Below are 14,463 nucleotides of genomic sequence, written 5' to 3'. Positions count from 1 at the left end.
TGAAAGAACTTATCATATGTAAGCTGCTCTGAGTGGAGATCCATGTCTACTGGCTGTTTGTGGTTTTCCAACAAAACATCACAGCTGATGTAGTTAAGCAGTGTCGTGTTCATAGCAGGAATGCAACCAGCATTTGGTGGAATTGTACTGCTGAATATTTATAACTGAAAACCTCAAAGAAGAGTCCACCTCACAGATGTCACCCTTATTGCTGGTGTTCCAACTATTTAAGAGCTAACCCATTGTGCCAGTTTGAAACAACTTCTGTTTAAAGTGTGGGGTGCATTTCACTGTGATAAGCAGGATGCTTTGAGATGTCATATAGACAAACGTTTTTATGTATAATTAGGTATTTATTTCACCGTGCATTTAAACAAGGTTCATTTGGAAAAGTAAGTAAAAATTGACTCAACTAAAATGTACGAAGCGAGTATTAATACAGGTGTTGTAAGGATGTGACAAAGTCATGAAGGTGGTACATGAATGAGTACAGCTTAGGATGTACTCCTAGAATGTAAGTCCATAACTTGTTAAGCAAAACTCATGGGGCCAGATGAGTTTCATAATTCAGAATATCTCATGCAGTATTCGACACCCGCAGAGGTAACTGAGACAACACTCTCAAGTCAAACACGTTATTATTTCTGCAGTAAAACTTATGAATATTCATCATAAGTGGGATAAATTCTATAAACGGACTCATCAATTCAGGACAAGTTTTGCATCCAAATGAATTACAAAAAAATATTGTTTCTCAGATGTTTTTGCATTTTGGAATTGTAGATAAGAGAGTTTTTGTTGTTGTTTTGGCTTTTGAAACAAGGTCTGGCTCTATCACCCAGGCTGGAGTGCAGTGGCACCATCTCAGCTCACTGCAACCTTTGCTTCCCGGGCTCAAGTGATCCTCCCACCTCAGCCTCCCAAGCAGCTGGGACTTCAGGTGCACACCACCACACCCAGCTAATTTTTATATTTTATTGTAGAACACGTTTTCACTGTGTTTGCCCAGGCTGATCCCGAACTTGTGAGCTCAAGTGATCCACCCACCTTAACCTCCCAAAGTGCTGGGATTAGAGGTGTGAGCCACTGCACCTGGCCAGATAAGAGATATTTAACCTGTAGTAAAATAGGCCAAGAGGAAAAAGAAGCAAATTCAAGAGCATTAGGCATGAGCCATACCTTATCGCAGGCGTCCCCAAACTTTTTACACAGGGGGCCAGTTCACTGTCCCTCAGACCGTTGGAGGGCCGCCACATATTGTGCTCCTCTCACTGACCACCAGTGAAAGAGGTGCCCCTTCCTGAAGTGCGGTGGGATAAATGGCCTCAGGGGGCCGCATGCGGCCCTCGGGTCATAGTTTGGGGATGCCTGCCTTATCGCAAAGGATGGATGTATTATTAGGCAGGTGCAAAGTAATTGCAGTCTTTGCCATTACTTTTAATGGTGTCATATCAGAGACCAGGTGGGCAGGGAGATGAGCACTCAAAGAATCAAGAGGAGCCTGAGTGTGTCTTCCCTTGGCCCAGCCTCAGACCACATGTGACCAGGATCAAAACAATATGGGGACTTAAAAAAAAAAAAATGCTAAGCGCAGTCGCTCCCACTTTGGGAGGCCAAAGCAGGCAGATCATTTGAGGTCAGGAGTTTGAGACTAGCCTGGCCAACACGGCGAAATCCTGTCTCTACTAAAAATAAGAAAAAATTAGCTGGGCATGGTGGTACATGCCTGTAACCCCAGCTAGTTGGGAGGCTGAGGCAGGAGAATCACGTGAACCCAGGAAGCGGAGGTTGCAGTGAGTCAAGATCACACCACTACACTCCAGTCTGAGTGGCAGAGCAAAACTCCATTTAAAAAAAAGGAAAAAAGAAAAAGATATTGTCAGATCCAAAGAAAGTAACTTATTTCAAAATGGACAACATGGCTGGGCACAATGGCTCATGCCTGTAGTCCCAGCACTTTTGGAGGCTGAGGTAGGAAGATTGCTTGAGTCCAGGAGTTGGAGACCAGCCTGGGCAATATAGTGAGACGAGCGACACCCTATTTCTTAAAAAAACAAAAGAAAATAAACAATGTTGTTATGCATATGTGTTACCCTAATTTCCATGAAATGACCAGGGCCCCTCAATTCTCAGTGTACCTTTGATCCTCTTTGCTCTACATGAAGATTTCCTGATGTATTTTAGCACGTGTCTTTCTACCATCGAGTCCCTACCATTGAGGGGTGCAGTTCCTCCTGGCCTGACTCCAGGGCTCTCCCTCGCTGTCTTTCCGAATAGATCCTCAGCCTTTAGATGCTACCTTTCCCCACTCTGGCCTTACCGATCAAGAGATTTCTTTTCTTGCTGCCTCTAAAGACAAGCAGATGGACTCTTCTTGTTTGAAGATTTTTTATTCTCAACTTGTCACAGTGGGGACACAGACAGCTGAGAGACAAAAATAACAAGCACAGGGAGGTTATGAAGTTTTGGAAGCCTTATATAATCTGCACTGCCACAGACCCTTTCCTGCAGGCACCAACAATGGAGCAGAATGGGAATATTAGATGGATCCAAGTCCAAATCCTGCTTGAGCCACTTCCTAGCTGAGTGGTCTTGGGTGAATCAGCAGCTTAACCCTGCCAGCCTCAGTCTTCCCTCTGGAAAGTGGGGTAATAATACCACTGACCCCTTTGCATTATTCTGAAGATCAGATGAGATTACACATACCCAGTGGCCAGCTTGGTGTCAACACATAACAGGTGCTCCATAAATAGCTTTGTGTTTGCTTGGAGAGTATTGGAAATGTCCTTGGACTTCAGCTTTCTATTTTCATTCCTAAAGTTAAGGGTTATTCCTTTTCATGCTGACCACTTTCAAGCTTGGGGGCTGCAGATGGAATAGGTGGCACCAGTGCATCTCCAGCTGCCTCACCTGTTTACAGAGATGGACTCACCCTTCTGAGGCTGCAGGAGGAGCTGGTGGTCTCTTCATTGGGCCCTGGATGCATATGAGTAAAATATTCCTGCAACAGAATGCCTCGTACTTTTCCTTTCTCACTGAAAAGTAAAAGCTGGCCAGGCACAGTGGCTCACGCCTGTAATCCCAGCACTTTGGGAGGCTGAGGCTGGTGGATCACCTGAGGTCAAGAGTTCAAAACCAGCCTGGCCAACATAGTGAAAACCTATCTCTACTAAAAATACAAAAAATTAACTGGGTGTGGTGGTGCATGCCTGTAGTCCCAGCTACTCGGGAGGGTGAGGCAGGAGAATCGCTTGAACCTGGGAGGTGGAGATTGCAGTGAGCCGAGATCATGCCATTGCACTCCTGGGCAACAAGAGTGAAACTCAGTCTCAAAAAAAAAAAAAAGTAAAAGCCAACAATTCTATTTTCTTTTTGCATTCTCTCCTCCATCTCGGGGTAGTGAACATAAGGCCTGATTATTGCTCTCCATGGCAGGAGGTAAAGATAGCCAACCACCTTGGAACCTGCTTTATATCAAAGAGAACTTTCTGTTGGATTCGCAAGCATCTCTGGAGCTCTGAGTTAGAGGTTTTGTTGGAATGCAATCTGATCAGAGCTTTAGCATCAGCTGGGAGAGTAAATCACTGTCTCCATCACAGTGGGTGGTCACAGGTTAGTCCAGCAAGGCGTCAACACTGCTATCTCTGAGAATCCACTTCCAAGGCACATCTGCCCCTCCAGGTCTCCCTCACACACACATGCCACACTCTGATTCTTATTTAGGATTTGGGATTGGGATGGGATTTGAATGCCTCCAATTACTCAACAGAAGTTTTCCTGGGGACTTCTGCACCTGTCCCCTTTCCCAATGATAATGCTATGGGATATGGAAAGTGTCTTAGTCCATTCGGCCTGCTAGAAAAACCTCAAGAATAAAAACCTTAAGCATAACAAATGCCTTAGACTGGGTAATTTACAAGCAATAGAATTTTATTGCTTATACTTCTGGCAGCTGGGAAGTCCAAGATCTACTGAGATTCAAAGTCTGGCGAGGGCTCGCTGCTCCCATATGGCACCTTCTGTGTCCTCACACAGCGGAAGGGATGAGCAGGCTCCCCCAGGCCTCTTTAGTAAGGGCACTCATCCCATTCACAAGGGTGGGGCTCTTAGGACCTAGCACCTTCCAAAGGCCTCACCTCTTAATAGCGCCACCTTGGGGATTAGGTTTCAATGTATCAATTCTGAGGGGGGACACAGATGTTTAGATCATAGCACAGAGATACTAAACATGCTTTATTACTCATGGAAAAGGAAACCAATATTATAGACCATCTAATTGTGCCAAGCATGAGTGTGGGAATGTTGTAGGCATTGTCTCATACTTTTATCACAGCAGCTCTTTAAAAGCAGGAAAAAATGCCACATGTGGTGGCTCATGCCTATAATCCCAGCACTTTGGGAAGCTGAGGCAGGTGAATTACTTGAGGTTAGGAGTTCAAGACCAGACTGGTCAACATGGTGAAACCCTGTCTCTACTAAAAATACAAAAATTAGCCGGGCCTCGTGGCAGATGCCTGTAACCCCAGCTACTCGGGAGGCTGAGGCAGGAGAATCGCTTGAACCTGGGAGGTGAAGTTTGTGGTGAGCTGAGATCACGCCACTGCACTCCAGCCTGGGCAACAGAGTGAGACTCCATCTCAAACACCAAACCAAACCAAAACAAAGAAAAAGCAGGAAAAACACACTGAATTAGGTGGCAAGCCTAATGTTTCCCTGGAACTCAGATGAAAAGTTTCTTTGGGAATCAAATTGGGAAAACCCACACGTGGAAGTTAGGAACAAACCAAGCAGTCATCTGGATGAGGCACTAGAGGGCTTGGGGCCACAAGAACTTGTACTCGGGCATGATTGGGAGTAATCCCAAGGGGACAAAGCAGGAATCTTTGAAATCTATTCACTTGTACTTTACAGTGTGGTGAAAGAGTATGTGAATCAAAAGTGAGAGACAGGCTGGGGAACAGAGGGAAAAAAACCCTGGAAGTGCCAGGAGCAGGCTGAGCCTTTCAAATACCATCCTGTAGTATGTCTGCTGCCTCAGGGGCACCACTGTCCCTATTCTTGGGTTGGTATATCCTTTATGTATCCGTCTACAAACACCCCAACTTGATATCCCTACTCATCAAGCAAGCTCTGGTTGTAATTTTATGTCCAGCTATTTGGTGTACAGGGAAAGACAGTTGGTTGACATGTTTACTCCATACCCCACACATTTCACTGAGCAACCTTGAGGGAAGGGGACAGGTGCACACGCTAGGGCTATTCAGTGCACGATCTGCACAGCTGTACAAAGTGGCTCTGGCAGAAGCTATGTCTTGTACAATTCGTCACCCTCCCTGCCTCATGCTGAGCAACTAAAATGTTCTTTACAAATATTATTGATTCACTGGCATTTCTACGTGAAGTGTTTTCCTTCAAAGAGAAAGACAGTAAAAGCCAATAAGGAAAGAAAAACCCTCTGGTGAATATTAGATAAATACTGCAGCTCCTTGGATCAGATTGTGTCCACTCTGGGTGTTGGTAATTGCACTGTCTGGAGAAAATGACCTGACTTACGCAGTTGTCTCCGGGAACAGAAGGGATTAGGTGCTACTTGAGATGTTGATGTTCCTCCTTTCTGTGCATGTTTGAGCGTCCCCTTATAATATTTTAATAACCTTGCTCCTTTCATTTTTTCCACTTAATGACTTTGTTCTCCCCAGATTGTTGTTTTGCATTAGGAACCACTACGTACCTACAGATTGACTGATTGATTTAGTAACAATTATTGTCTTGTTCCTTAGACCTTCCATGGATGAGCCAGTGCAAGATCGTATTGCCAAGGGTTGAGATCAGGGGGGTGTCAGAGGAAAGAACCTTCCTCGGTGGCTACAGGGCATGTAGTACTTCCTAGAGACTGATCTATAGGTCATGAGGTCTGTTTATTAGTTTGAGACGGAAGAACTGTCAACCAACTGCACTCCAGCCTGAGTGACAGAGCAAGACTCTGCCTCATAATAATAAATACACTATAATAACACTAAATATCCATAGGGGTAAAAATGAGATAAAATGCGGCTCTTCCCTCCCTGCCACCGTTGAGTGGCCCTTAGACGTTGCTGGCTGGTGATGGCACCTCTAAGGCCACCATAAAATGAGTCAGCATGGTTTATTTCAACTTGTGAGCTGATGTCACTGATGAGTCTGCATGTTTGGAAAAATAAATAGAGTTAGTCGTTAGGGCTGCCATGATGGAATATCACAGACCAGGTGGCTTAAGCCACAGAACTTAATTTTCTCATAGTTCTGGAGACTGGGAAAGCAGTCATGTTGGCAGGCTTGCTATCTCCTGAGGCTTCTCTCCTCAGCATCTCTCTGTGTTCTCTCATGGTCTCTGGGCACATGAATCCCTGGTATCTCTCCGTGTCCAAATTTTCTATTCTCATAAGGACACCAGTCAAATGGAATTAGGGCCTCATTTTAACTTAATTGCTTCTTTAAGAACCTGATCTCCAAATACAGTCACATTTTGACTGGGGATTAGGGCTTGAGCATATGAATTTGGGGAAGATTTAATTCAGCCCATAACATAGACCACCAGAAATATAGTACGGGAAAGGAAGCTTGTGCTCTAAGGGAGGAGCTAACAGCTGCCTGAAGTCAGACGCAACATGCCAGACAGATCTAACCAGACACGCGTCTGAGGCTCTTCAGAAAATACAACATCTCAATCTCCTGCCTGGGGTCTTGGGTCTAAGTCAAACCTGTCTGAAGAATGTGGTAGGACAGGAGTCTGAGGAATTTGCAAAAATTACAGCAAGGCAGAATATTTCCACCTTGGGGTCATCAGACTAACTGAACAGATGGAAAAACACTGAGATTGTGAGGCTGCTGGTCCCAGAAGGCTGTGGTTCTAAGGCAGCAGCAGTTCCAGAGGCAGCACACACGGTAGTATCTGAATACAGTATGCACCATCTTTAGTGGTATAGAGAGTTAAATTGAGGTGACATGGTTAGTTGGAGATAAATGTTAAACTGAGTTTGTTGTAATCTTCCTGCTTCTATCTGGTTCTCACATGTGTGAAAGCAACAATAGTAATGAATAATTATTACATTGATTTCTTAAGTGCCGGAACTCTTCTAGAAGTTTATGCAGCACACATTGCCTTCTTCAATCTGTACACTTTTGGGTGGATCTTTTTCTTTTTCTTTTGAGACAGAGTCTCACTCTGTCGCCAGGCACCAGGCTGGAGTGCAGTGGCTCGATCTCGGCTCACTGCAACCTCTGCCTCCTGGGTCCAAGCAATCCTCCTGACTCAGCCTCCTAAGTAGCTGGGACTACAGGTGCGCACCACCATGCCCAGTTAATTTTTATATTTTTAGTAGAGATAGGGTTTCACCATGTTGGCCAGGATGATCTTGATCACTTGACCTCGTGATCCGCCCTCCTTGGCCTCCCAAAGTGCTGGGATTACAGTCATGAGCCATCATGCCAGCCCTTGGGTGGGTCTTAATTGAAATCCAGGACCCAGAGGCAAACCGAAAGCAGGTGTCAGCTCCAGGACTTGGCTGTAGTCTGGCTCACTCCATGGCCTGTGCATGTAACCACTGGGCTGTGGTACAGGCAGAAAAACTTGGAAAGCAGGGCCTGGGGTTGAAATCTCAGCTTAGCTAATAGCCAGGCAGCCCATCCTTGCCTCTGGCTGTTCACTTCTGTGTTAGAGAAGGGACTCAGGTAGATATGGATCCCCAGGAAGCTATGTAGGGAGCTCTACAGCTCCCTAAACTCCCTCAGGGAGGATTGTATTTGAAAGAGTTTAAGTATATCTCTGCCTCCAGACAGCACTGGGTGGTAGTGGTGGTGGGAGGGAGATTAATTGGTGCCTCTTCTCTGATTCTATATTAAATTTTCTTGGCCAGAAAAATTGGATTACTCAAGAGGTTGGAAGACAACATTGGAAATAAAGTTCAAGGAGATGGATTGCACTCGGATGTTCAAGCTTTTCAATCCCAGGCAATTGATTACATTCTGCCTCTTTGACAGTGAGGGATGGCTGAACTGAGGATTTCAGCCCTGTCCCCAAAGGATGCCTTTTCATGTGTCTAAACAAACTCAAGAATGATTACTAATTAACCTCTTTCTCTAGAGTCTGCTGACTGTGGTGGCTTTCTAGAGCCCAAAGTCATAGTCTGGAAATGCTGGTGATTCTGTGAGAGGAAAGCTCGGTCCTTAGGACTGTTGATTTCCACTTCAGAGAAGCTCAGAAACATAACACGAAGGACAGTTTCTGCCCTCTAGTAGGCGGTGCTATTTACATATTTTTTAAAATGAAGATCAAATAAACGTATCTAGTAATGACATTGATGACTCTTTGAAGACTCAAAGAATTGCATTGCCTTGATTTGTAATTCACATATTTAATAGCAAAAATCAGTTGAAAGCAGGCGTCCCCAAACTACTGCCCGCGGGCCGCATGTGGCCTCCTGAGGCCATTTATCTGACGCCCACCCCCCGCCGCACTTCAGGAAGGGGCACCTCTTTCACTGGTGGTCAGTGAGAGGAGCACAGTATGTGGTGGCCCTCCAACGGTCTGAGGGACAGTGAACTGGCCCCCTGTGTAAAAAGTCTGGGGACGCCTGGTTGAAAGGTTGCTAAGCACTTTCACCTAGTCTATTAGGGAAATAGTTGATCTTCTGACCAGGAGACCTAGCTTCAGCTCTACTCTTTCCTGATCTGTTTATCTCATAATCCAGTGGGCTGTGGGGGACACCTGGAGTAAAGTCACTGTATTCATCTGCTTCAGCGTTCTCAGGGCAAGTTCTGATAAAACTGGACCTCTGCGCCTCTCAGGAATGTGATGAGGATCAGGTGGGGATGTAGATAATCAGCAGTGGCTGACATGTGCCAGCACTTGCAAGACAATCCCTGTTCTAAGTGTTTATAGAGACCTTTTACTCCAAATAATGATTTTCTAGATCTATAGCAAAAGTCCTTCAAAATGTGTTTAACTGCCTCTAATTCTTCTCTTTCTAGTCTCATTTGAACCCTTTTCAGTCAGGCGTTCACTAGAGTGCTTATCAAAGTTTCCAAGGATGTCCACATGACGAAACCTATTGCCCCACTCTGCTTATGTTTTTGACCTCTCTCTTCAGCCTTTGCCCCAGTTGGTTACTCCCTGAGAGCTGACTGCTGCCGCCACGACCCCATACCTTCCTCACACCCCACCATACTACCATTCCCCTCCCTTACCCCTGTTTTCCAGGATTCTTAGTTGGGGGGATGCTTCTTCCCTGGCTCTGTGGTGGACTTAACATCCATCCCACCTCACCTATTCAGGGACTTACTGTCAGTAGCAGCACACCCTCCTCCCTCCACCCGCGCCACTGCACTCCACCCTGGGCACAGAACGAGGCTCTAATTCAGTGGTTCTCAACCAGGGGCGATTTTTGCCCCCAGGGGACATTTGGCAATGCCTGGAGGCATTTTCTGCTGTCACAATTAGGAAGGGGGAAGGTGCTACCGGAATCCAGTGGGTAGAGGACAGTGATGCTACTAAACAGCAAACACTTATTGAACCCAAATGTCAACAGTGCTGAGGTCTTTCTATAAAAGTTCACTCTGCGCTGTTGGTGGGGATGTAAAATGCTGCAGCTGCTGTGGAAAACACTATTGTACCGGGCACAGTGGCTCACACCTGTGATACTAGCACTTTGGGAGACTGAGGCAGGTGGATCACCTGAGATCAGGAGTTTGAGACCAGCCTGGCCAACAAGGCCAAACCCTGTCTCTACTAAAAATACAAAATTAGCCATGTGTGGTGGTGGGCGCCTATAATTCCAGATACTTGGGAGGTTGAGACAGGAGAATTGCTTGAACCTGGGGGCGGAGGTTGCAGTGAACCGAGATCGCACCACTTCACTCCAGCCTGGGTGCAAGAGTAAACTCCATGTCAAAAAAAGAAAAAAATAAACCAGTATGGCTGTTCCTCAAAAATTTAAAAATAGAATTTATATATGATCCAGCATATCCAAAAGCATTGAAAGCAAGGCCTCAGAGAGATGTTTGTCTACCAATATTCATAGTGGCATTATTCACAATAGCCAAAAGGCAGACATCGCCTGAATTTCCATCAGTGGATGAATGAATAAACAGAATGTGATATGCATACAATGGGCAGTTATTCAATCTTAAAAAGGAAGGAAATTCTGACACACTGTACAACATAGGTGAGTACACTGTGCTATATGAACTAAGGATAAACACTGTGATTACACTTATATGAGGGACCTGGAGTACTCAGCTTTGAAATAGAAAATGGAACAGTACCTTCTAGGGACTGGGGGAATAGAGAAATCAGGAGTTGTTGAGTGGAGACAGGGTTTCAGTTTTGCAAGACGAAAAAGTTCTGGCTGTGCACAGTGTCTTGCGCCTGCAATTCCAGCACTTTGGGAGGCTGAGGCAGGTGGACCATGAGGTAAAGAGCTCGAGACCAGCCTGGCCAACACAGTGAAACCTCATCTCTACTCAAAATACAAAAATTAGCCAGGCTTGGTGCCTCGCACCTGTCCCAGCTACTCAGGAGGCTGAGGCAAGAGAATTGCTTGAACCTGGGAGATGGAGGTTGCAGTGAACAGAGATCACGCCACTGCACTCCAGCTTGGGTGACAGACTCTGTCACACACAAAAAAGTTCTGAAGATTGCTTGCACAGCAATATGAATATACTTACCATTACCGAACTGTACACCTAAAAATGGTTAAGATGGTAAAATTTTCACTATTTGTATTTTATCACAATGAAAGAAAATGATCTCTGGCTGCTAAGTGGAGAATGAACTGTTGAGTGGGTACTATGGAAGCAAGGAAACTGGTTAGCAGGTTATTGCAGTGATCCAGACTAGAGATGATGGCTTGGATGGGGTGCGTAGCAATGACACACCTGGACAGATTTAGCGTATCTTGCGGTAGAGCCAAGAGGATCTGCTGCTGGTCAGGACGTGGAAACTAGGTGACATTCATTAGGTGACGAATATCACCTAATTCCACCCAAGATCACTCATCTGATAAATGGCAGAGCTTGGGTTTGAATGCCTGGTTGGCTATTAAGCTCACACTGTCAATCCCTTTCCAAACAGCCACCCTTCCAACATGGTCTTTCTAGACTAGACATCTCACTGGCGCAGCATTTGCTGCCAGTTTGGTCTGTTTCATGCCATTGGGCAAATGGCAATGACTTCACAATAGTGACTTCTAACAATGGCACGTCATATATTTCTCAAAGCCATCAGCTTTAAAACACAAATTTTATTTCAGATTATTGCATACTGAGCTGAAGTTTCTGCCAGCAGCTCACAGTTACACCATATCCTTTGCAATTGTGCTTTTGCATGGCTTTAATATTTGTGGAGGCACACAGGAATTTGCCTGTGGTTTTATGTATACCCTGTGAATGGGATCACAGAGCTTACTTGAGCTGGCAGCTGAGACCCTTTCTCTGCAGAAATTTCTCCCAACACCTGGCCAGTGGACATCCAGCAGGTTTGTTTACACCTCTGTTCCTTAATGTTCAGGTTGCTAGGAAACCAGACAAACATCACCAAAAAAGGCTGTCTGAGGTCGCGAGAGGCCCAGCTTATGTTAATAGCCACAAATTGCAATCAGGCTTCCCTGATTGCCAAGGTCTTCTGAAGTGGCTGAGGGTGCACTGGTTGCATTGTGTGGACAGTTCTGTCTTTCTTGGACTTTTCCTTACCTGGCCCAAGAAAAGGCGCTCATGGAATCTACTAAGGGAGGCTGGTGAAATGTTAGTCCACTGATCTCAGTCATTATGCAGAGTGCGACTGAATCTCAACAAAGCAGAAAGTTTCTGGTATCTCTGAAGAATACAAATCACGGTGTCAGCAGTGTGTGTGTGTGTGTGTGTGTGTGTGTGTGTGTTTGTGTTGGGTAAGGAGGGTGAGTGGGGAAAACTTAACCACCTCTCTAAGAGGTATTTTTAAGGACTTCCCCTCCCTTTTACTTCATGGCTGAGCCTTAGTAATTGATGCTGCTGCTATAAAGCAGATGTTTTCAAACTGTGGTCTTCACTTTGGTAGCATCAGCATCACCTGGGAACTTGTTAGGAATGCAGATTCTCAGGTAGCATGCTAGGCATGCTGACTCAGACACTCTGGAGGTGGGGCCAGCAATCTGTTTCAACAAGACCCCTGGGGATTCTGATGTGTGTTCAAGGTGGAGAGCTACGGAAAACTCTAGTCTCTGGAATCCAGCATTTACCAGCAGAATGACCTTGGCTAGTTTATTTCTAGTTCACAAGCCTCAGCTACCGTGATGCGATACTGCATGCCCAGTGCCTGTCATCATGTCAGAGATGCTGAATTGATCCTTTGCCAATAAAACAAGCTTCACAGCGGCCTATGATTTGTTAGCCAGTAGTTGGAGGTAAAATATGTATTTCTGTGAAAACTGACGATTACTGTTTTGATGTGTTCTTTCTTATCTCAAAATCTGAATCACTGTACTTCTATGATTCAGACTCTCTGCTTCTCAGAAAAAAGGAAGCTGGGTCACAGCATCTCTTCTTCCTGTTGCTCAAGGTGCTTAACTGAACTCATAGTGACTGCACACAGAAGGTCAGGAAGACAGAAGGGGCTTCCTCATAGCCCCTCAGGTCTAGGAAACCCCTGAATCCATAGTCAGATGGCCTCCCCTAGGGGACTGATCATTCCTAAGATGTCCAGGAACCAGGACACATCCCCGGACGCAGCTGCTCCTTCTCTACCACCCTGAGACACTGTCCCCTGCCCTGGGGGGCAGTCTTTAAAGGCCGCTCTGTAACTAGACTGAGGTTTCTAAGTTTTCTTGCACCCCACCCAAACCCTGAGGCACAGGTTATTGGTGGCAAGCAAGGGAAAAGAGAAATTATAGGTAACTCCTCCCAGGCCACTAAGCACTGTTCGCTCTTCACCTCTTAACTCAGGATGGAATACTGAGATTCTAGAAATAACAACTACCTGACAATCATTACATGCCAGCCAGATGCTAAGTTCCTTCTATACATCACCTTATGTTATTTTCACAATGACTCCCAAAGAAAACTTTATCTCTGTTTTACAGATGATGAAGTGGAGGTGCAGAAATATTCAGCACTCTGTGCATGTCTTTGGTCTCATAATGAGAATTGTAATGGAGGCGGGATTCATATAGTTGTGGGGAGAGCCAGGGAAGCCGCCTGCCACCTCCCGGGCTACGTGATGCTGGCTGCTGCTGTTGAGTTGCTGTTGCTGTTGTTGTTGATTCCTTCCTTCCTCCCTCCCTCCCTCCCTCCTTCCCTTTCTCCCTCCCTCCCTCCCCCCCACCCCTGTCTCTCTCTCTCTCTCTCTCTCTCGCTCTCGCTCTCGCTCTTATTGCCAAGGCTGGAGTGTGATGGCATGCTCTCAGCTCACTGCAATCTCTGTCTCCTGGGTTGAAATGAATCTCCTGCCTCAGCCTACCAAATAGCTGGGATTAGAGGCATGCAACCAACACCACAACCAGCTGATTTTGTGTTTTTTAGTAGAGACAGGATTTCACCACGTTGCTCAGACTGGTCTCAAACTCCTGACCTCAAGTAATCCACCCATCTCGGCCTCCTAAGGTGCTGGGATTACAGTCATGAGCCACTGTGCACAGCCTGTTTTTGTTATTTTTAATGCATGGCACAAAATTTACAAATATGGAATGCTTCATGAATTTGTATGTCATCCTTGCACAGGGACCATGTGAATCTTCTCTGTATCATTTCAGTTTTAGTATACATGTTGCTGAAGTGAGCATTGCTGTTGAGTTTTGATGGCTCAACATCTTGGTGCAACTTGGCCATCAGGAGACAATTGAAGTGGCTGTGGTCTTAACCTGGGTTACCCATGGAAATTGCCCAGGGAGCTTTAAAAAAATATTCACAACTGGGTCCTTCCCAGAGTTGCTCATGTAATTGCACTGGATTGTGAAGTGGGCTCTGGGAGTTCTGAAAGCCCTTCTGATGATTCCAACAGCAGCCAGAATGAAGATACTGACCTAAATGGGGCTTCAGAGACATGCAGGCCCCTGGGCATGTGCAGATGGGTAGCTGCCCTATTGATGGAGATTTGGCCTTTATTTTTAGGCCCTTTCTGACGAAATCTCCTTTTCACAAACAAGCATAAAAATAAACCTCATCCAGTCCCTCAAGCTTTCCACCAACATGGAAGCTGGCATTTCAGTGAGCTTGAAGGGAAAGGGAAACTTTGCCCCTTTCAGAAGAAAGTCTGACTTTGAAGAACACATTTGAGCAGCATCTCATTCATGTCTGTCTTCCTGGATATGAACAGTCCCTTTTTCCCCAAACATAGAAATGATACATTCTGAAAACATTAACCTGTTTTCTACAACAGCTCCTTATGTATTATATGATTAAAAGTACCCTGATTTGGTAATAAATAAGTAGCATGATTTTATTTTTTAACCAAAC

The 14,463-nt window shown here is 45.5% G+C and overlaps 1 non-coding gene across 1 annotated transcript; it reads right to left on the bottom strand.

The window, feature by feature from the left end:
- Positions 1 to 13,683: 13,683 nt before the first annotated feature.
- On the bottom strand, positions 13,684 to 13,790 carry LOC120362392 (U6 spliceosomal RNA). The gene has a single exon (XR_005578308.1). It is a non-coding gene; the product is annotated as a U6 spliceosomal RNA (small nuclear RNA).
- Positions 13,791 to 14,463: the final 673 nt, after the last annotated feature.

Source organism: Saimiri boliviensis, chromosome 15 (assembly GCF_048565385.1).
Source record: "Saimiri boliviensis isolate mSaiBol1 chromosome 15, mSaiBol1.pri, whole genome shotgun sequence".
Taxonomy (NCBI): Eukaryota; Metazoa; Chordata; class Mammalia; order Primates; family Cebidae; genus Saimiri; species Saimiri boliviensis.
This window is presented reverse-complemented; position numbering and strand designations above follow the sequence as displayed.